The sequence below is a fragment of the Phalacrocorax aristotelis genome, chromosome 16, assembly GCF_949628215.1.
Source record: "Phalacrocorax aristotelis chromosome 16, bGulAri2.1, whole genome shotgun sequence".
NCBI classification, from domain to species: domain Eukaryota; kingdom Metazoa; phylum Chordata; class Aves; order Suliformes; family Phalacrocoracidae; genus Phalacrocorax; species Phalacrocorax aristotelis.
Genome location: NC_134291.1, coordinates 1,583,496 through 1,607,134, shown reverse-complemented (window position 1 = coordinate 1,607,134; position 23,639 = coordinate 1,583,496).

The window sequence follows — 23,639 nt, the reverse complement described above, 5'->3', positions numbered from 1 at the left end:
AATAGAGGAAAGAGGCTTTGGGTCTGGGGGAGATGAACTGCACAGGGCTCCTGCAAGGGGGTCCTTGCTGAGCCCCAGGGCCACAGAGTATGTGGCAGTCCGCTGGGGCAGGGGCCAAGGGGCTCCACTACTCCTCGTGCCACGCTGGGGAGAGGGTCTCTGTTGTCCGTCTGTCCTCCTTCTGGAGAAATCCTGGCCTTACTGTGCCAGAGAGGAATTTGGAGGGGTTTTATTATGCAGGGAGATGGTGTGAGCTCTGTCTGCAGCTCAGCCCCCATCCCAGCCCTGGCAGCCCTCCCCCACCGGTGGCAGCTGCAGGGGCTCTTGCTGGCCCCACACGATCACCTTCCTCCTTCCAGGCAGCGCTGCCCTGGGTCTGCTGGGCCGTGAGGGACACATGGAACTCCCGTGGGTGCTGCCGCAGCAGGGATGGCCGCTCCACTTCCCCAGCTGGTGTGTGGGCTGCCCTCCTCTGGAAGAGCCTCCGCAGCGTGCCATCCCTCTGCTGTGATTTACAGCACTCTGCCTGGCTCCACTAACCTTTGCACTTCTCTTTTAAAACATCATAATAAACAAGCAGACCTAGGAAGCGTGGGTAGAGCTGCAGTGCTGGGCACTTGCTGCGGCTGAGCTCTGGCTGTGTGTGCCAGGAGGAGAGGTGCAGACTGTGTGTGACCCTTGCTGGGGGGTGACCTGGTAGACGGAGAGACCTTCCCCCTGCCCTACACTGGCAGCAGAACTGCGTCCTTGCAGCTGAAGCTGGGCTTAGTGAGGGATCTGTAATGGGGGAGCTACCTCTCTAACCCATGCAATGGACTGCTGGCACCCACTGGGTCATCAGTGATGGCTTTAAATCATTGTATACAAGTCCTGGAAGGGCCTGTTACCCTCACCCACATGGGGACGGGCACCCTGTGGCATGGGGGTGAGGCCCCTCATGGTCCTGCCCTGCTAGCTCTGGGCTGGACAAAACAATCCCGCCAGGGGATCTCCCCTAAGTGGTGGCCACTGGGAGAGCACCCCACTGCCTGCTGTCACATCTACCCCACCACGAAAAACCAAAAGGTCTTCTAATGTCTGCCAGGCACCTGCAGCCCTGGGCCAACCTCCTTCAGGATGCAGTGTGCGTCCCTAGGGCTTGATGCTGGCAGCATTGCCCTCTTGCCCCACAGATGTGGAGATGTGGCTGGGTCAGAGCTCACTGGTGCATGTGTGTCTGGGAGCAGGTACAGCTACTGGAGTGTGCACAAGTGCAATCAACTGTCGGTGCGGTGGGTTGTGCCTTCAAGCTGTCCTCCATGTTACCGGTGTGCTGGTGCCAGTTCTCCCCAGTCTCTTGGGCTCTCATTCCTCCCTGCACTCTTCTCCTGGAGAAATGCTTCACCACCCCTGCGAGGGCCTGCCCGTGTCTGCATGCTGCCTTGCCCCAAGCACAGCCTGCTGATCCCTGCCCCGGGCTGTGCTGAGGCTGCCAGGGATTTATGCTGTGCTTCTCCTGGTTTTACCCTGATTCATTCCTTCACCGGAACAATCTCTTCCAGCTCCTGCTCCTGCACTGACCCCTCCACGTTAGCAGGAGGCTTCAGAGCTGGAGCCCACGTGCCACCGTGCTGTTGCTTTCCTGTCATGCTGGCACTTAAGGTGGCACGGTGGTTCCCAGGACGGTCTGCTGGTTCCAGTCCCCCCAACAAGCTCAGAGCCCAGCTTTGCAGAGTGACCTCCTCACCCCCCTCCATCCCCGCAAGACAACCCCTCTCCTAGGCCTTGCAGAGTTAAAAATAGAGCCTTGCTTATGGAAAGTTCATGCTGGATAAGAGAATTAGCAGGACGCCACTGAGATCCTCATCTGAACGTAAATCAATCGCTGCACTCCAGGCAGACCAGGCAGGCAGGAGCAGGACAAGCCCCCGAAACACAACATGTCCTCGCTAATAAAAAAGAGACTGTTTGGTGAACGTGCTCCACTTGCTCTACATCGATGGGAGAACAGGTCAGCTACCAGGTTACGACACCCAGGCTCTGCTGAGTCTGGCCACCAGTGGGGTGGACACAACTTTAGACCAGTGTCCTCCTCCTGGCTGTGGGCACTGCCAGGGTGAAGGGTCCTGCCTGGGTGGGCTGTGGGTGAGACCTGACTGCTGCTGGGGACCCGTGGGTGCGGTGCTAGCAGCCATGCATTTGCAACACAGCACCTTTGCTCCATGCATGTGGCTGATGCTGCGTAGCTGCTCCCCCTGCAAACACGGGTTAGGATTCTTGTCTGTGGGTTTCAGCATGGCCCGGGGGGGGAAAGGCTTGGTGGTGCTCTCCACCAAATGCTCTCTCCTCTCCGTGTGACACTGTGGGTGGCTGGGGTGCAGTGGGAGAGGGGTTAAAGCAGTCTCCGGTGTGCTGTGGGCGGGTGCTTGAGCCACTAACAAAGAATAGTAATGAATGGAAAAAGTGAAGTGTTTTTTCCCTAAAACAAACAGCTCGGTCAGATTAGAAGCTCGGAGTGCGCTTTACCCAACTATTAATACATTCCTCGCTCATCTCAAACTAAACAGCCGCACTGAGCTTCAAGTTCATAAAAACAGCATCAAATCCATGAGAGCACAGTACATTTATAGTGTCAGCCAGTAAAACTGCCTGCTGGAGGTGATGGTGCTCTGGCTCTCTGCCTGCTGGGGAAGGACGGGCTGGGCCAAGCAAGAGGAAGACCCACGGCCCTGAGTGAATAGACCCTTGCCCTCAGCAGAGACTGTTGGCAGGCATAGAGGGAGCCTGGAGAAGCCCCTGCCACTGCTGTGCTGGTGTTGCCCTGCTTAGAAATACTGAAGCATGGCAAGCTGGGGCTGTCAGGACCTGTGGCTTGTTTCTGTGGCTGCCAGCATGTGCTCTGGGATCGGCAGGGATGTCGGACGGGCTCAGTCTTCCCAATAAACATCCTGCATGCATCCCCCGCGAGCTGGTTCATCTCCCCTCCTACCTAAGGAAGGCAGAGGAGGGGACTGGCTGCAGTGCTGGGCAGAGCCCTGGTGAAATGCTAGTGCAATGCTGAGAACATGGAAATGTGGGCAGGTTTGCACTTCCCTGTCTTCCCGTGCAGAGCAGAGGGGGTGTCCCCGGCGAGGACCTGTGCCTAGGTGCCTATGGGACGCAGTGTGCTGGGGAAGGCGGCTGCTCCAGGGGCCCTCCGAGCAAGGGAGATCCCTGCTCGGCTCTCCTCACTAACAAGTGCTGAGGCAGCCAGCTGCTTGCCAGATCCCCACAGCTGTGCAATCCATCTGCAGCACACGCCGCATGCCAGCTGCAGCCCTGCCTGTGCATCAGAGCAGAGGGAGGCTGCAAGGCAAGGCCACGAGCGGCAGCATCCCCTTTGCCTTCTGCAGTCTGGCAGGGCCAAGTGGGTGGTAACACCTTGGCATCTTCAAAGAGAAGGGGCACGATGGCCTACAGGGCTTCGCCTCGTCCTTGGCCTAGGCAGGGTGTGTGACTTGGTGAACGAGCAGACTGCAGACACTCCTTGTGCACCAAGCACCCCCTCAGTGCCACCAACTTCGAGGTGGAGGCAGGTGTTTTGTCTCTAAGGCTTGGTGCACCTTGTCTGCAGGGACAAGGTGCAAAGCCTTTCCACATTTGGCAACTGGATGGGTCCCAAAAATCGTATCTAGTGGTGCTTTGTTTCTCACAGTATCTTTCCATTGGGCTGGTCTACGCTCAATGTTTAATCTGTTAAGATAAGTTGGGCTGGGGTTGTTTAAGGTGACAAAACCTGGGGCAGATGCTTGCACTGGACATCACCTGGGGCTGCAGCTATCAAGAAAGAGCCAAACAGAAAGTGTACAAGAGCGCAGATCTCAAGAGATTGTTTTTCCCGTGCCATCACGAATAGTCCTTTAAAGCTTGCTTAGATGGTGCTAGGGTCACACCATGCTTTGCTCACAAGGGACAGAGCTCTGATTCTGTGACAACAGCAGCATTTTTTGCTGGGTGTCCAGGTGTGGTTCCCACTGGATGCCCCTTCAGCAGAACAGCTCTGCTGGGTGCTGCTCCAAATGGCAGGGGTGCATGACAAATTCAGGTGCAGGATGATATCTGGGCCTGGGGGGTGACATAAACATCACCAGGATTATCCACAGATTCCCCCAGGTGGCACCAGGCTGTCGCCCTGGGCAGCGGTATCGAGACACCCTCCTGTCACAGCTGGACCTGAGCAGAAGATCGCTGTTTTGAAGGAAGTTCTTATTCCTCTTTGTCCTGACTCAGTCTGAGAAAACGGAATCATTTCTCAAAACGCAGAATATTCAGCCCTCCCAGAAGTGACAAAATACTTTCTTTCATCTGGGCTGTGCCTTTCACAGCGTCTGCCCTGGCATGGCTCTGCCCCTCAGAGCTCAGCACCCGGTGCCCGACCTGCCCTCTGCCTGGGGCTCGCTGGCCAGACAGCTCTTGTGTGCTCAGTGGCCACATGGCTCCCAGGAGGCTCATCCGATCTGCGCGGTGGCTTGAGCCCATCACGGGGGATAGATCTGGGCAAGGAGCCCAGCTGACTGGGCAGACTGGGAATGCTGAGGATGTAGAGCAGTGGCTGAGGCAAGACGCAGGGTTAATGCCAAACAGAATTGCTGGGAAAGAAAAAAAAATTCCCTTGGAAAACTGTGATTTCGGTTTTGTAGAGGTGCATTTTCCTGCAGAAAAAAGATCACTGTGGCTGAAAGTAGAGCTCACTTGTCTTCCAGAGGAATTTAGTTTATTCTGGTTTATTCTGTGTTTTACATCCAGCTTCTAAGCAGGGTCCAGTTCTACCTGCACCTCTGCAAAAGCGAGCTGAATGCCACCAAGTGCGCAGGGTCGGTTTGAGCACAGTGGCCTCACACGTGCCTCATGGCTGGCAGAGCTCTGCACAAACCTTTTCTGGCTGGTGAACATCCACTTGCCAGGGTGGCTGTTTGCAAAACCAGCCTTTTGCTTGCTAACCGCCGGTGTTAGGGAACAAATGAGGCTTCTTTGATGATAATTTTATATAAATTTTCTGAGCAATAACAGTGCAACCACTTCATCCCGCCAGGAACCAGACCCGCACTTGGAAGGTTTCTTCATAAAGCTTTTTATACCTAACACATGCCACTGCACTGAAAAGATCCTATAAAATGTGCCAGGACACAGGACTTGTTCCAGAAACCATTGCTTATTAAATCATTCGGGTGGCAGAGGAAGAAGCTGATCAGAGATGAACTGATAGAGCATGGCTCTGGGAGCCGACTGACCTCAGTGTCGTGTTCTGCCCCTTTTTTTATCTTTCCCACACATTGCAAAAAGGCTAAGTCTCAAGCGATACTATATATACGGCTTGCTGTACCATTCATCTGGGCAGCACGAAGCCTGGGTTTATATGGATCTGTCTGGCATTAGAGGATCGAAAGGTTATGTTATTGGTACATTTCTGCACATCCAAACCATGAGTCATCATTTCCAGGAAGCCAAATACTTACTTAAAGAGCTGCGATGCAAATTGTGTTTCCCAAATATTTTATTCCTAATGCAACTCTGGACATCAAATCTGGGCACGCACTTTATGAACAGCTGATCTACAGCAAAAGGTTGAGGTAATGGGTCAAAGTTGCCTCTGAGTTTAGCCTGATTTATGGACAAAGTAATTTTGTTATAAAAAATAAGTATATAAAGTACTTGGATGCTACAGTAAAACCATAAACAGTGCGCTTTGCCTTCTGCATACAAGAACGAATGGCAAGTTGGAATGGAAAACAGGCTGAGATGTGCTCGCTGGTATTTCAGAGTGAGATATGATTGCTAGTTTTTGATATTGCTAGTTGCTATTATCGTTGTTGTTGTTATGTATAAGGGTGAAACAATTTTTAACCAGATGCGTTTTGAAACTTCCATAGCACCCTGCTTTCCAACTGTAAACCCCTAAGACCCCTAACAGTCATGAGAAAAAGCTACAAGCAAAACCCAAACACAACCAGAAAAAAAGGGCAATAGTTCTGCCATGTCAAAAAAAGTGGAAGTACTGCCAGGACGGCTGTTTGCACACACTGTCCACACCCGACGGCACAGCCGGTCAGCTGGGTTCTCTGCTCTCCTGGCAGCAGCTGTCACACTGCGCCAGAGGTGGTGCCGGCAGGGAGAGGATGGAGGAGGCTGCGGTCTCCCCTCCCCTGCTGGGCACAGACCCTGCCCCGTGCTGAGCTGCAGAACAGGGTCGAGGCCTGTTGGAGGGGCACAGACTGGCCTCAGCGCTGGGCAGGAGAAGGGATCTGGCACCACAGCAGGGAGTCACATGCTGTAACGATACCTGAGTAGGAGATGCACCTCTGCAGATGGGATGTGCCAGGGAGATTAAGCACTTGTAACTGAGACTTTCCATTCTGTGTTCCAAGGGGACTAGATCTAGGCCCTCTTCCAAAAATTTGTATCCATAACTCAGAGCTGAAAAGCCCTAAAGTTTTATCTCCTTCTGGTTAAAGTTCATCAGAGCTGCCAGCTTGGCAAAACTGTTGTTCGAGCAAAGATAAGAGCAGGACATCCTGGCTTTAGTCAGTCTGTGCACCGTGTGGTGAGAGGCGATCTACCTCCTCTGGCTCAGCATAGGTGTGAGCTGAGCCTCGCTGCATGGATCCCCGTGTGTGCAAGTTCTAGCTGGGCTTGAAGAGCAGAGCTGCCTGTCCCGCCTAGGACTGCACGGGCTCTGGTTGTCTGCTGGTCAGATAATGGCCCAGGTGCTGAGCTGCAACCATCTGTCATGTGTCCGTGTGGTCCCCGGTGTGGCTCTATCACAGGCAGTCAGGACTCTCCTGGGCAGTTTGGGGGCACAAGTGAGGGACACTTCCCAAAAGGCAGGACAGAAAAGCCCCTGTGTTTTGTGGAAAAGAGAATTTAGGTGTGTAGACACAAACTGTGTCACAGTTGTCCTTAGGGACAGAGAACAGTTCATGAAATTTTATTTACTATTTACCTTATTGAGCAAAAGCAGCTGCCTCTCCAGGAATCTCTCCAGCCATACCCAGCCTCGTCCTCGCCAGGCCTGGACACAGATGGGCAGCCGGACCAATTCCTGGCGATGGCAGGGCTTATCTACAATCACTGCCAGTGATAAATAATAACTGTCCTACGCCTGGCTTACCCCTTGCCAGGCTGTGGCTCCTTATTCCCACGGAGCCAGCTCTGTGATTCGGCAGCCCAATGTTTCTCAGAGCTGAACTGAGCAGAGACGATTGAGGGGGTGGATAAGCCTGTTTCGTCTCTCCGGGATCCTCCGTCGTATCTATTCTAAGGTTTGCTGTACCAGACTCTGGGAATGAGCTGAGAAGCTGCCTCTCGGGCTGCCAACAGTCCCTGGGGATCTCATGGCTACACATGTGCTCTTCCCAGGTCGCATGGCCATGGTCCCTGGTGGGGAAGACGCTGTTGGGCTTTGCTCAGGCTGGATGTCCAGCAGGCTGCATGCTGGGCATCTCTCAGCTTTTTGAGACTCTTGAAACCAGGCTTTGCATCTGAAACTCTTAGGTATGGCTCTGTTATCTGGCATCCTGCCTGACTGAACATCACCTTGCAGCTTTATAAGCTAGGTCGTGGGGCAGGTGTCTGCCAGCCGAGGCTCCCCCAGTATGCATGTGCAGTGTTTCCCTGGATGCTGGCGGTGGGGTTAGTCATTCTACCGTTTACTTAGCCTGATGCATAAGTACACAGATGCAGGTGTGCAAAGCTCTAGAAAACATTACTCCTTGCTTAGCACACAAAGTAGAGAGTTTCTGAGACAGATAAATTCCTTTTCCCTCCCACATGTTCTTTGAGATCTTGGCATAGAACTTTGCAAGGAGGTTCAGGCTCCATCTCTGATAGTGATGGATCCGCTGGACCACAGATTCTCTCTATGACTTCTGCAGTCACCATCTGTTGGTCTTTGGTGGGCCCATGACCAAAGAGAACTTCTCCCAAAAAGTCAAATCCTTCTAGGACTGAAAGAGGAAAGAAAAGGAAAAGATACAAAGAAATCTATCCCCAAGTTTAATTTTAAGAATGGGAACAAGATAAAAATACAAAAGTAGCTAAAAAGGAATTCAAAATAAAAGCTGAATGGGTAAAATATTTACAGAAGGCATAATAACTGTTTAAAGACAAAGTATTAGAGGCTCGGAATAAATATATACAACAAATCTAGAATGTGCTAAAATATCCAGAAAGAAAAAATTGTCATGCTTTAGTAGTGAAAGAAGTTATAAGAAGAAAGAGATATTCATCAAAATTGAAATAATTTCCAAAGAAGGAAGATAGAATGGAGTATAAAGTATGTCTGTTAGATGTAATACCCATAATAAGGACAGACCAAAAGTATTTTTAGGAAAAACTTGCTAAAAGCATAAAAGCCAATAATAAAACATTTCTCAAACCATAAATAGTAGGAAACTCATCAGAAAGTGGCCCTGACTCAGGTCTGTGTAGGACAAGACGGAAGGAAGTTAATGTTGCAGTGCAAGAGCTGAATAGCTGAACTGATACTCAGTGGGAGGGAGAAAGAAGCGTCCTACCCTGTGCCTATCCTTTACACAAAACCCCACCCCATAGCTAAGCAAACAGCAAGAGCTGACTATTACTCTTCCGCAAACTGAAATGTCAAGCCTGGAAATATTCTTGAGTCTGAACCTGATGAAGCATTTCGAAAGATGGTTGGCCTGAAACCCAACGTCTCACAGCAAGGTTCCATTCAGCACAGGCACTTGCATCCCCACAGAGGGTGAGCTCCCACCCTTCCCCTGCCATGCGCATCTCCCCGCCTTTATGCCACCACTGCAACGCAAGATATGACACCACCGTCGGCTCTACCTAGCACAGGAGCTTTCTGCACCTGCTTTGGTTACCTCTCACTCTGTTGCTTGGCCAGCGTGGGACAGCCAGGCACTGTGTGATTCCCTTTTTCCCTTAGTGGAGGACTTTGTTGGTTGCCAGCAAATCTTGCAGGTGCCCATCACCCGCCATTCCCCACCGCGATCCCCTGGTGTATCTCACCGCATGTCCGTTACACCCTCAGCTCCTCTCCCCCATCCCACCACCACAGTGCTGGCACCAGTTGTGGCCCAGCAGAGCACAGCACAGCACCTCCCCAGCAGCGTGCAGACCAGGGGCAAAGAAAAGCTGTACTGGCATCGGAGAGGTGCCGAGGAGAGGGGAACAAGTGGCAGGGGCTCATGTCCATCCTTGGCTAGAGCCTTGTGCTGTGGGCACCTTGTGTGACCCCGGGCCATTTTTGCATGCAAAGAGCTAATGAACTGCTATTAGCCTGGACTTGAACTGGAATACCTTCAGTTATATCCAAGCCCAAACTGGAACAGAATGAAAAAAATGTAGTGGTTGGACTCCCTGCTAACTGAGCACAGGGCTCTGAATTAGCAATTACCGCTGGGGAAAGAAATCTGGGGTTCTTGGGCTAGGTCACGGAAAACATTGGCTCAGTAGGGGGCAAGAAAGGGAATCAGATGTCGGGAATGATTAGGGGAGGAACTGGGAACAAAACAGAAAATGCAGTTCTGCTGTGGTAAGTCCACAGCATCCCCACACCCCGAGCTGGCTGGCATATCCATTCCTGTCTCCTCCTCCCCCCTCCTCAGGAGAGTTCAGAAAACCAGAAAAGAGCAGCCACCATGACCACAGGCATTTAGTGGTGTCCCCATGAGCCACTAAATAGGCAAGGACTTTTTTTCGCTTCAAGAGGAGACATCTGAGCGGGGTGACAGGGCGGTGTACAGCAGACCGGAGCAGTCTGGTGAAGGTGGTTAGGGGACGATCAGTCACTGCTTCTTTCTGTTCAGGAACTAGGAGGCACTCCATGAAATTGTCAGGTAGCAGATTTAAAACAAACAAAAGGAAGTACTTTGTCACACAACTCATAATTCATCATGGAACTCATTACCATGGGACAGTATAAGGCCAAAAGTATAACCAGCTTCAAAAAGCAATTACATTCAGGAAGAAAAATCATTCAGACCATTAAATATGAGGGTCCAGAGATAACCTCTCATTCACCAGCTCCAGAGACTGGGAGTTGCACAGAGAAGTAATTTTGCAAAGATCCTTGCTGTCCTATGTATTCCTTCAGCATACATAACTGGCCAGCAGTAGAGAGGGCGTACTAGCACAGGGGGATATAGGACTGACCCCGTATAGCCTTTGTATGTTCTCTCCTATCCAAAGCTGTCCTCGCCTTCCTGACTTTCAGCCTGAGGGGAATTAATTTCTATCTTCTTCAGCTTTGGTCTTTAAACATCCCAAAGATAGTCATCCCCATCAGGGAGAAATGAGCCTCTCCAGTACGTGATTCATTTGACTGGGTGTAGACATGCCCATGCCCCAGCCCTCTGCAGAGGAGCTGGAAAACCTCATCTTGCCAAGGTTTTGCCTGACCTTTTGTTCTAGGCAAACAGCATCTACTCAGGGCTTTAATTACCGGCCTGTTCTCCATTAGGTGTACTGGAGCTGTCCTCTCTCCCTAGCAACAGATATTTGAGGCCAAAACATGAAACCAGTAATTTTCTGGGTAGCTCATAAGCAGAACTTAGGAGCTGGTCTCTGGAGCTTCCCTCTGAGGTGATGTAGAAAGAGGATTCAGTCCTCAGACTGATCCATTTTACCTGCCATAGCCTTCAGATGAGATGGATCACTCCGTGCAGAAGTGCACCTTGACCTACCACCCCCTCGCCATCAGGATGCGTGCGTTGCCACTGACCGGCTCTGAGCCCAGGCGTTGCAGAGAGGAATCATAGAATCATTTATGTTGGAGAAGACCTTTAAGATCATTGAGTCCAACCATAAATCTAACACTGCCAATTCCACCGAGAAGGAGAAGGTGGACCTGAGATGGCACCTGCTCCGTGGGGGGGAGCTGCTGCCTGCGGCTGGGGCAAATGCCACCTCCCGGTGCCACGCCAAGTGGCAGCGCCCCTACAAATGGCACTCGTGCTGGCATTGCTTGGACACATTGGCTGTGTGTATCTGTGGTTACAAGAGACCAGGGAAACCACGGAGACCCTCACACACGCGCACAGACAGACACGGGCACCCCATTTGTGCTGGCACTCGCCTCCTCTGTGCTCTCTTGCCAGCGTGACAGCCAGCGGGAGGCACTGCAGGGGCTCTGCGGGCAGTGAGCACTGTTGGGTGGCAGGTGTCAGGGCAGAAGTGGCCCGAGGCTGCCGAGAATGCTGTAATCACACGTGATTATTGCAAACAGAGGCACAGCCAGCCGCACAGCTCTATAGTAACGAACACAGACATCTTCCAAGTACATTCAGTTCACTGCCCTGCTTCCCATCCGCCCCCATATAAGCGAATACGTAAATAGAGGATATTCTTAGCAGAGAGAATTCCCAAGAAAATGCCATGTCTCCTTGATACAAGCAAGGATTTAGTACACTGGCATAGGGTAACACTGAAATCTTCCTAGTGACAGGCGAGTTGGAGCCTCCGACAGTTTGCAGCAGGCCTGGGGATGGGGTGAGGGTTTGTGAGCACTTGCTGTGCTCTTCGCACCAGTGGAATCAAAAGGGGTGCGGACATTAATCAAGAAGCTGATCTAGCCAGCACTTGCAGCACAAGATAAGGCAGCAGGGCAGGTGAGAGCTGTCAGCTTACCTGCGGGCGCTCGTGCAGCCGTGGTGCATACACAGCCCACCCTGGGGCACTTGGGAGGTGTGCGCAGAGCTCCCTTGGCCAGGCACAGGCAGCAGGGTCAGTGCAGGGCAGGCTGAGACATAGTTAGGCTGAATTTCAAGCCCCAAAATAGGGACCTTTCTTTTCCTTTTGGTTGCCATGCAGGCAGCATAGCAATAAATTCCCTGGGCGAAAGGCATATTGTGGAAGCTGTGAAATCTGGGCACAGTTTCTCCTCAACATGCTTGACAAAGATAGATGCAAAACTCATGCTTTTCTCTGATGTAACGGGGGAGAGCTGGGATGCACAAGCACAACAGCCTGCAGGGCACGAGGCCTCCTCGCTCCTTGGGGACGTGTCACTTGTTCCTGGCAGTGGTGCGGTGGGCATGCAGTGAAGCCTGGCTGGAGTGTGGACTGGGCGGTCAGTGTTAAAAGATGCATCTGTGTTTGAGGGCAGAGAGGTGCTGCAGGATTTTGGAGCAGGATTTTGGAGTTTCGGCCCCAGGCTCCACCCACAACTGGGGCTCGCTGTGCTTAACCTGTGCGTGCAAAATCCACTCTGGCACTGATCTTGGCTTGGAAATGCACTCAGCACCTGAGCTTCTTTCAGGAAGCACGAGGTTCAGGTGGGTGTTTAGTATAAAGAGCTATGTTGGCATGTAATATCACAAGAAAGTACCAACAACTGCACCTTTGTACTAGTTTCTGCCCTGTTAGTGCTGTGTACCATAGGTTATTTCAAGCTCTGCCTCACTGGGGTGTGCTGCCTCTTCCTGCCCTCCAAAACCTGGCTGCAAACACATTCACACACCTTTTCCCAACCTGCTGCCTGGCTGAGATCTCCTCTGTGTGCGGATGCGTGCTTGGAGGAAGGCGCGCAGCGCACAGCTACGCATCCTCCTGACCCCCAGACGCCTCAAGCCTGCGCCTGCCTTGCCGAGAGCACAGGTGGTCGTGGGCGCAGGAGAGGCTCCGCTTGCCTGCGTGGAGAGCCCCGATGGGCAGCCGTGGGCTGCCTGTCCTGCCCTCACAGGCCATGCCTCAGCTCGGCCGGAGGCTGCTCTGCCACCATCACCCCTGTGTCCCACCAGACCCCTCTGAGGTGCACCAACGTTCATCTTGCAGCTCAGCCGGCTGCTCCACGCTGAAGGTCTTGCAATATATGGTTTCATGTAGCTCCATGTGTGCTGCTTTTCAACATCCTACGTAATGTTTAGTCACATTTAATAACAATAAAAGTCTCCTTCACAGCTGCATTCTGGAAAATGGGGCCGATTTTACTAAAAACAATGAATGTGAATAGTTCATGGTCTTCTCGCATTACCCAGAGATTTATCACATCTCTTGCATAATTTAATCTCTACATCTGTGGGACACAAATGTTTTACATTTCTTACATTTATGGGCAGACATCGAAAACATCTGTGCAAACCCAACGCACAAAAACATCTGGAAGACATCTCTGACTTTTTATGACATACGTCTCCTGATCTTTTGTCTGGAACAAGTGTGCTGCTATCAGTAGTAGCTTTATATGTCGGTTACTGGGCTTCCCATTTGGGCTTTGACAGGCGCAGGGGAAAATGTGATCAGCTCTGAATTTCAGCCCATTTCAGCAAGTGGGGAAGCAATTCAGGGAGCTTCCCACCCACCCACGCTGTGAGAATTTGGACCAGGATGGGAACAAGGCAGCCAGGGTTTGCTGCTAAGCTCGTGGACAGGACTGTTTCCTGAAGGTTCAGGCTCAGAGCTGTGCTGAGCTGCTGCTGTCATTCCCCTGGAGTATCCCACACTGGTGCAGCAAAGGGGCTGAGGAGGGGATTTTCTCTGCAGCCCCTGAAATAGGAGCTAGCTAGGTGGGGACTTCAGATGAGGGGGAGGCCAGCTTGCCTACAGGGACATGGGGGACCGTGTGCCTCCCTTTCCCCCCCCCCCAGTATTGGACATAGTGTTGCTGCTGTTATCACTACCTCAACCCTTTGGGAGTAAGGTAAGAACTTCCTAAGGGAGAGATGAAAGGCAGTAACAGCACATGGAGATCTTTTTTTCACTATACAGTTTCTGTATGTTCCTAGAAGTGTGTCTAAGACCTGCTGGTTGTCTTCAGGTGAAGAAAGGGACCAGGACGTAGCCTTGGGCAGGCTGCACCCCTGGGCATGGTTTGACTGGGGCTCGCCAGCCATTCCTCTGCTGGTACCTGGGTGCAGTGCCTGGCTCAGCCCAGCCACCTTTCTCAGTTTGAAGGCAGCCAGCCTCTTCTGGGATGAAAAGACTTCAGTCATAACTCCTAAAGATTTTAGGCCATTTGGTCATGGGGTGGGGAAAAGGCCCTGGCTTTTTTTTAACTTTAGTAGTATGGATGGAGCCGTTGTGACCCACAGGTGTGCTTTGGCTACCCTGTTTGCATTGGAGGTTTGGCTGGGAACTTGCTGTGGTGGATGTGGTGCAGAAGATGAATCAAAAAAATTGCTCTTGCCAGCACAGGCATGATGTGGAGCAGAGGCTGATGGGAAGATCCAGAGAAGCTAACGAAGCAGCCTTGGGGCGCTGAGTGGAGTGATCACAAGGGTGATGGGCTGTGCAGGGTGGAGCAGGACGGTACGTCCTCAGAAGTGTAGCAGGGAGCCAGTGTGATCAGCTGAAGAGAGTGGATAAAACATGTCACTACTGACTGATGAGGGGGAGGGAGAGCTCAGAAGAGCTTTGGGAGAGAAGCAACACCAGCAGGGATGCAACAAGAGAGGCAAACAGCACACTGGGGAATTATCATGGCAAGTACGAACAGCTGCCGGCAGTTATCACCTCACGTGTGTTTAATGTAGAAGTTGGCTTAAGCAGAATTGAAAGCTTGGTGGAAACCAAATAATGAAGCTCTCCTCAAGTCTCTGCTTTAGGTCATGCATGCCAGATACACACCCTGCATGATGCCTCTGTTACTCCTTCAGCTACTGGTCCAGTGTGGTCTGGTCAGTGGGGCTGGGCTCGGATGAGTAAAGACAGCTGCCTTCTGCCTGGATGGAGACCTGCAAAACACAGCTGGGGTAAACAAGCCCAGCTTTTTGCAGCCAGTCATCAAATGCCCTCATTCCTGCTTCTCCTGCCTGGCCCAGGAAGGAGTCCTGGTTGCCTGTCCTGGGCTGTCAGTGGCATTTGCTGCAGTGTCTGCCCTGCAGTGGTACATGGAGGCTGTGGCAGAGGGGAGCAGCGTCCCATCTTCTACCACCCTCAGAAAGACAAGTGAACCATGGTGTCCTTGCAGCCAGCCGTTGCTTTCCTTGGGGCTGGCCCTGTAAAGAGATTCCCAAAGGCTGCCTGGAGACATTGGTTGAGCTTGACATGAGTGGACATGGGAGTACAGGTGTCTCCTGGACATTCATGGAAATCTGGGCCCATCCTGTAGAGTGCTGTGCATGCCCAATCAGGTGCTGAGCACAGGCAGGTCCCTGGCTGTTACACCTGCACCTTGTCGAGCATGCAGACCTTGGGCCAAGGCCTAAGGCCACCCTGTGCTCCCCTTCCTCGCATGCCTCTGCCCTCTGCAGATATGTTCCTCAGGCCTGGTGCCTCAGCAAGCAGGGGCATGGTGATGCCCATATGATGTCTTGGGCTGAGCCAGCCAGAGAAGAGGAGAGGGTGAAAGAGATCACTGCATCACTGGAGCTCCTCCAGCCTGTGATCTGTGCCCTCGTCCCTGCTGACACAGTACAGATACCTGAGCAATGTTGGTTGTAACCCAAGAATAGGTTTCAGGCTGCCTGTGGTCAAACGTTCCACTGGGAGAGCCACCCTGCCACAGCCAGGCTCTGCACCTTTTAAACTAGCAGTGACCATGTGGGGCTTCTCCCTGTGCACAGAGATGCTGAGGGCTGCTGCACCCCAAAAACATCTGCCTCACCCACGCCAAACCAGTCTGCAGAGTGCGTCCAGGCAAACCGTCCCAGAGCTTCACGTGCCACCCCAGAACACCTGCTGGCTTGGGCACACTCACCCACCCCTGCCCTTGTTGGTGTGCCCTCACCTGACGTCTGCACTTGTTCTGGCGGATAGGGACCCCAGCACAGCCCTGCCTCACGCAGTGAGAACCTATCTGCAAGGGCAGGGGATATAATGGGTGTTGATGCATGTTCCACCAATATCCCAAAGAACAGTAAATCTGTGAGTGAGCCACATGCCCTGGGACCTCGTGCTCCCAAACCTCAGCACATTGAACTTGCCCTTGACCCTTCAGTGAAGTTTCCCTCTTGCCCCCTCCACCGTTCGTGTTTCTCTGAGCGAGAGCTATCCAGGCTCCACATACCCTGTCTCATGGCTGCAGCCGGGAGGGCGATTTCGCGTGCAGCTCAGACCCGGGGGGTGCAGCGTGTCGGTGTTCCAGCTGCTGCCCTGTGGTGAGCACTGGTGCACACCTCAGCATACCTGCACACCTCAGCATACCTGCACTATCACTATAAAACATGTACGAAGCAGCAGGAGCAGGATGTCCCTAGAGGATCATGTCTTTTTGGTTAGGAGCACAGCAGGAGCACGCACAGCACCTGTCCTGTGCTCACACCCCTATTAAAGCAAGGCCGTGTGTGGGAACTGCGAATGACAAGTGGGCAGAGGGCCCGTGGGACGAAGGATGTGATTCAGGTGCCACAACACCCACCCACGGGCAATGCTTTCATCACAGATCTGAGCACTGAAAAGCACCATCAATCTCTGCTGGATAGGTGATGAGCTAGGAAGGTGACTCTCCAGCAAATGACCCCTTCTGACATTTAAAAAGTTCCATTGTGACCCAAATAGAGTCAATATATCTTTTTTTTTTTCTCACACAACTGGGCACTTTAAAAAATGCTCAGGTCAGAACAGAACAAACTTTATATTTCAGAAAACTTGAAATGTTTCACATTTAAAAAAATACCCAAAATGCAGCAATCTGAAACTTTAAACAATGTGTCATTGTTAGAGGAAAACCTGGAAAGGTTTTGCACAGATGTATATACGGGAGTTCTTTCAACGTCTTCAAATTTATACCTTTCTCATTTTTTAACAAACAAAATTTTTAAAAAGTCATTATGTTTTTGCAAGTTTAAATTTTGACAGATCTGCATTTTCCAATGCCAAAATATTTTGCTCAAATTTTGTGAATAATTTTCCCAACTTTTCTGATTGCCTGGGCAATTTCACTTGCCTGTGTTCTGATATAATTTTGGATTACATGAACAGATGTTATTTTTCCATGGGACATGATGTGTAAACTCAGACTTTTGGAGATATATAATTTGATCAAATGTAGATGAATTTTCCCAAAAATAACTGCTCTTGCTCCAAAATGAAGTTGTTCTAACTTCTGAATGGTGGCTTTGAGGAGTTTTTCATCATGGATGAAGTAACATATTTTTGCCAAAGCCTGTTCTGAGGAATCACTGACCTGTTTACGCTGCGTGCTTGCAAAATCTTCGAGTGGAAGCAGACATGCTGGCAGTCAAACCTGGGGTTTGGCAAACTCTAAGCCATGAAGGGTCTACAGCAAAGAGCTGACTGACATTACCTGTCTGTGTTTTCTGTGGGTTTTTTTGTAATATTTCTGAATTCCAGGATGGAAATAAGAAATCAGCACAGTATTTTTTTCCGTTTTCCTCAACAACTAGGGGGACACACGCTGAGACATCATGGCTTGAACAGTAAGGAGGTACTGGCAGGGGAAGAGAGAAGCATCCATATTGTGCCTAATTTCAAGACATATTGCAGGAGCCAAGGTCAGGGCTGGGTATTGCTGGGGTGGTGGATGTGGTGGTGGAGGTCCAGAGCAGCAGTGTGTGCATGCTGATGATGAGGGGGGCTATTGCTGATTGAGTCTGCTCCTTACCACAGAGTAGTTCACCCCTACAAGCGCGACGTTTGATTATATCAGCAGGATTGGACCCTTGGTTGTACCAGGAGAGGTTGACTTGTATGTCCTCCTCAACCTGGGCCAGTGCCTGCAGGCTGGAGCAGAGCCCGGACCTTTGGCAAGCATCAATGGCTATCTGGCTCCTGAATCGCAGCTTTAAGATGACAAAAATTTGCAGCCAAAATACAGCCAACTCCCAAATAACGCCCTCCAAATCCCCAAGCTGACAGGTCAAGGTAACAGAGCCAGTCTTTCCACGCCCCTGCAGCAGGGACTGCGGGAGCGGGATGCTCCCCTGGGCCAAAGCTCCGTGAGGACCAGGAGGCTGTGGACATGCCCATCTCAGCCTCCTGCAGAGATGGGGCCTCCAGGGCTTTGGGAGCTGGCAAGAAAGATATAGTCAGAACTGAGACTTGGCAGGAAAGGTCTGCAGGAGGAGAGGTCCCCAGGGGCAGCCACTGCTCCCCCCCAGACACAATACTCCACTGCTTCCAAGCACATTTTTCTCAGGCAGTGCTGGATAATCTACGGGAATGTTAAACACCAAAATGAGCAACAAGCCTGGCTGGAATTTTTCTGCAGGACAAGCACTGATCTCATGTTCCTCTCCAGGGATAAGCAAAGGGTGGTGGAAGAGGTCAATGTTCCCAGGTCACCCAAGTGGCTTAACCCATGTTGAAAGTGCCTTGGACGCTTTAGGTGCTGAATAGTCTGGGTGAGAGGAGACTGGCAAAACCAATTCTGTGCATGTTGCTACCTTGCTTCACTGTTTGGAAGGGCAATGCTTCTGCCAGGTATAAAGATTGCTGAGTCTGCCTTGCTTAGCAGCCCTGCAGATCACAGCTCTGGAACAGACTTTTGTGTCCCCAGTGCCACCAGCCTGCCCTGTCCCCCTCCACAGCCAGGCCCTATGCCAGAGCAGTGGGATCCTCAGCTGGAGGAGAGAAGGATGAAGGGCATCCTTCCTGGAACACCGCCTCCCAGCAAAGGAAATAGTCATCCTTGCCCCTGGGAGCAGAGGTTAGGGGTCCCACTGCAATGTTGGTCCCACCATCCATGATGTTGGATAGGGACACTCTGCATTCTGGATCCCAAGAAGCCTGAGGCACAAGAACAGCACCCCCGGTCACCCAGAAACAACCAGGCTCTGCTGCCAAAGCCATAGTCCCTTGTCTCCTCTTACACTGCGGGACAAGCAGTGTCTGATCCAAAGTGACATGCCACCTCATGGCTGGGGGATGTGTCCCCTGAGAGGGTATTTCTCCTTCTGAAGAGAAGCCAGTGCTCAGGGTGCAGCGGCAGGAGTCAGGGACCCAGGTCGCCATGCGCCTGCGGCACATCAGGCAGGTGATGTGCGCTACCTGTACGAGCAGGGTCCCTCATCCCCGTGAAACCTGCGGCCAGGCTGCTTGCTGCTGGCCACCGCTGAGCCCTGCACCTGTCTGGAGGACACGGTGGCGTACAGCTTCCAGTGCTGTAACATGGAGGCACATCCAGTCAAGGCCAAAAGCCTCCAGGGCTATTGGGAGGTAGTGTGGAATTAATATTTTCTTTCACAAAAACAGTGTTTTCATCTTTTTAATAAAGTGTTCCTGTTTACATGGGAATACAACAGGGGTTGTTTATTTATTTGCTTTTAATAACTAAGAAATGTTTTCTTACGAAGGGTTCTCCTGGTTTTCTTCCATGAAAATCCTCCCAAAAGTTCAAGGGGAGAAAGATGTGGTGTTTGGTTTGGATATTTTTTCATAAGAATTTCTGTTTTGGCAAAAATACCACTCTCCTGTAAGGGACGAAATATCTGCCCAGCCCCGGGGATCAGTGCTGTGGGACAGACCTCTCCAGTGCCCACTGGAGCTGCAGGCATTTGCAAACGAGCAGCAGCTCCCTGGTTTGGGACCTGTTTGGGGTGCTGGGACCAGCATGTTGAGGTTGTTAGTGCTCTGAGCAGCTCCAGGAAACCTCCCTCGGATTCTTGGCGCGGGCCTGGGCTCTGTGATCTGGCATTGACCCCCTGAAAGACACATGGAGGCTCATTATCATTTGCTGACCCAACTCCTGTTTTCATTCCTCATGACAGGAATCTGCACAGTGTTTAATGCAAACAGAGGAAACACATTTATTGCCCTTTCTAAAAAATTCTGATGTTTCAAAGCCATGTTCAGAAAGCTGGAGCAACTAAATTCTTCTGTCTCTGCAACCCCGGCTCCGAATACTTTATGCTCTCTGGTTGGGAAAATATCTTAAAAAAAATCTGCCTAGGAGATATTTCTTTTACACATACTGGATGCTCACTGAGGGTCTGCTGGGCTCGATGTAAGGTCAGTTGTACTGTCCACTCACAGGAACAGTCAGTTCTGTGCAGGAAACCGTGTTTCTGTTGTAATTCTCCCCTGAAGAAACCAGACTTGACAGTATCTTGATCTTCTCATGGGCTTAGCCAGATGTGTGGGTCTCAACTAGCCTGCATGGCCATAAGGCTGGCCGTCCTCAGCCAGCACTGCAGTAAATATGGTGTTTTCTGTCTTTTAAAAGAGTAAATAATCATTAGAGTGTTGCTAAACAGAAAGCAAACCTGACCCCAGGGACAGGCTGCTGGTGAGTCAGCGGAGCTGCTTGCGGTGTGCAATGAGCGTGGGCTCAGGCAGACTTCAGGAAGAAGTCTGGGACTGAGTGGGATTGAGTGCACCCACAGCAAGTTTGCAGATGACACCAAGCTGAGTGGTGTGGTTGATACCCCAGAGGGAAGGGATGCCATCCAGAGGGACCTTGACAGGCTGGAGAGGTGGGCCTGTGCAAACTGCATCAAGTTCCGCAAGGCCAAGTGCAAGCTCCTGCGCCTGGCTTGGGGCAATCCCAAACATGGATACGGGCTGGGCGATGAGTGGATTGAGAGCAGCCCTGTGGGGAAGGACTTGTGCGTATTGGTGGATGAAAACCTGAATATGAGTGGACAATGTGCACTCGTAACCCAGAAAGCCAATCACATCCTGGGCTGCATCCCCAGCAGCGTGGCCAGCAGGTCAAGGGAGGTGATTCTCCCCCTCTACTCTGCTCTGGTGAGGCCCCACTGGAGTACCTGTGATCAGCTCTGGGGCCCCCAGCACAAGGCAGACATGGACCTGCTCAAGTGGGTCCAGAGGAAGGCCATGAAGATGATCAGGGAGCTGGAGCACCTTCTGTATGAGGGCAGGCTGAGAGAGTTGGCGTTGTTTAGCCTGGAGAAAGCTCTGTGGAGACCTTATCGCAGCCTTCCAGTACTTAAAGGAGGCCTACAGGAAATATGGGGAAGGACTCTTTATCAAGGAGTGCAGTGATAGGACCAGGGGTACGAGTTTTAAACTGAAAGAGGGTGAATTTTTATTAGATATCAGGAAGAAATTTTTACTGTAAGGGTCGTGAGACACTGGAACAGGCTGCCCAGAGGCGTTGTGGATACCCCTTCCCTGGAAGCGTTCAAGACCAGGCTGGATGGGGCTTTGAGCAACCTGATCTAGTGGAATGTGTCCTTACCCATGCAGGGGAGTTGGAACTAGCTGACCTCTTCCAACGCAAACCATTCTATGATTCTAAGAAGCACCTCAGCACAGCAGCACTGGAGAAACACTTCCCTCTTGGGACCCTTTCTCTACTTCAGCATCCATCCCCAATCCCTGATTTTACGCTTTCCTGTGAGGACTACAGCCTGCTCACAAGATCACAGCTTAAAAGAGCTCCAGGATTCACTGAATCTCCATCATGACATTGTTGCATGAAAGAGAGCCAGATCAGTTCTTTAAGACACTGGGGTCCTGGGGTGTCCCACCTGATATGGTTAGGAGGGTTAGGAGAGCTATGGCATGTCTGCCTTATTGATGCGCTGAAGGAGGCAGGGCTGAATTACATTGTGTGAAGCTCCCAGATGGTGTGCAAGGGGTACGTTCAGTAGGAAATGGATGAAACTCAGCATCAAAGAGGCTTTGAGGGTTTTACGAGGGCAAAAGACTTCCAAAATAAGACTCCTCTGGTTTGTAAACACTGTAACAAAGTGGATCCAGCTCTAATCTCATACCCATTTTACTCTGCTTTAATTCCACTGACTGATGTTAGACCTCATAGGCTCAGATGAGATCGGGACATGATCCAGTCAACACAGACTGCGGGGCATCCTCTGCCCTGGCAGGGGTACAGCCAAAGGGGAGCCTGGCCATGCCGTCATTTCCCCTGCCATGTACTGGCACAGACCTTGGGATCTGCCCCAATGATTTGCAATCTGAGGCAGACGTGAAAAGAAAAAACTATTATTTCAACCAAATTAGAGCTTTGTGCATTGCTGCTTAGAGCAGCCTAAAGGATAACGCATTGTTTTGAGGGTGCTTCACTGACATAAGGGCTGTGACCTGTTAAATCACGTCAGGAAACCTATTTTGAGCAGCTTCAAACACATCTGCCATCTTTAAAGGTTTCATAATCTCCAGTTTATCACAGCAGAACGATTTACACGTGCACCCTTGCAGAAACTGAGAAATACTCTACATATTCAGTATCTCAGTCCACCTAATATTTGCTGGGCCTGCCAGAAAGACTAAGTCGCTTCTTTGAATGCCGCAGCATCTCAGATCTTTGGCAGTAAGCTGATGCCTCTGATAAGTCGGGCTGACACAGGTCTGCTTTTTGCTGTACAAATGAAATCTTAGTCCAGAAGATAGGAACAACTCTTAAATCAGGTGAACAGTGTAGCTCCAAGGTGCTTGTTTGTGGGGCAGTGTGGGAGCAAATGTTTCCTCTGGATTCAAGCACAAGACCTCACAGATGTGTTGCTCGCCTTGTGCCCACCATGGGAACATGGGCTGCTGAGAGCTTTGCCTTTTCTCCAGATCACCCCGTTGCTCCAGGGTCACTAGATGCATTGGTGCTTATAGGAGCCTTGCAAAGACGTCTGTCTCGGCTTGCCCATGACTATTTGCTATTACCAGTTGACTTTCTAAAGGGGGGGTCTGACAGTGATGGGCAGCACTGCTAGTCTGTGTTGCTTACAAAGAGTTAGGAGCACACAGCTCAAAATCCCTGCTCTTCAGTTACGTGAATTGTGTATCTTACCAGGACTGTAGATGAAATAAAGTGCTGTCATGCCGAGAGTGGCTTCGCAGTCTTACCCTGTCCTCAACTTAAAGATTAAGGGAAGCAGTTCTGGTTCAAGTGTTTAAGTGGGTGCCTATATAATTGAATTTCATGCTTGTTCATTCCCTCTGAAGTGGTGTATGCAGGCAGTCATTTGAAAGGGTGAAAATCTTTCTCAAACACTTTGTGAACTTTCCTATATTCAGTGAGATTTTTATTAATGGGTAAATCCCACTTCGGACCCCTTTGACTGTGGAATGCTGATGAGAAAGGGCTTCTTTTTGTAAATGTTCCTGAGGACAAGGGGTCACTACAATATCCTTACGTCCAAATGACCTGAAATGTTTTGCACATACCAGAAGTGACGCCCACATATAAATTAACTGCAGCCAGATTCTGTCATGAAGTAATGGAGTGAGACCCATGCACAGGTTTCCTCTGCCACCTGGTCCTTGTGAGAAGCTTCAATGTCACCAGATTAAAGTTTCTGAGTAAGCACCAATATTCCTGTTATTTGCAACCATTGCACATCAAAGCCTTTGTAACCACACACTTGAACCACCCATTGAGATGGCACCATAGGTCTCCCCATGGATGCTTGTGCTGTGGTGGCATCTGTGGGCGACGCGTGGGCTCTGTGACACAACGCTTCTCTGGGGACATCATGAGCTCTATGGCTGTGAGGTGTGTTGGCCAAGCAGTGTCACACCAGTGCCGTCCAGTGTCTGGTCCACATAGGCCACTAGTGAGTTGCACCAGGGTTTTCATACATCAGGACCTCCAGTATATGGCACCAACAGGTAAGTGGTGACTGGGGAGGATGCTCGCACACTAATTAATCATCTTACTTGCCAGTTGGCAGGACCATTGGCACACTTGTCCATGGTGGCCGGTGGGATGAGATTCATCCCACCTCCTCTGTGTGAAGTGCCCATCTGCAGGCACAGAGCAGGTGACCTGAGCCCCACTGGCCACATGTGCAATGGGCTTGATAGCTGGGAAGCAAAACAAC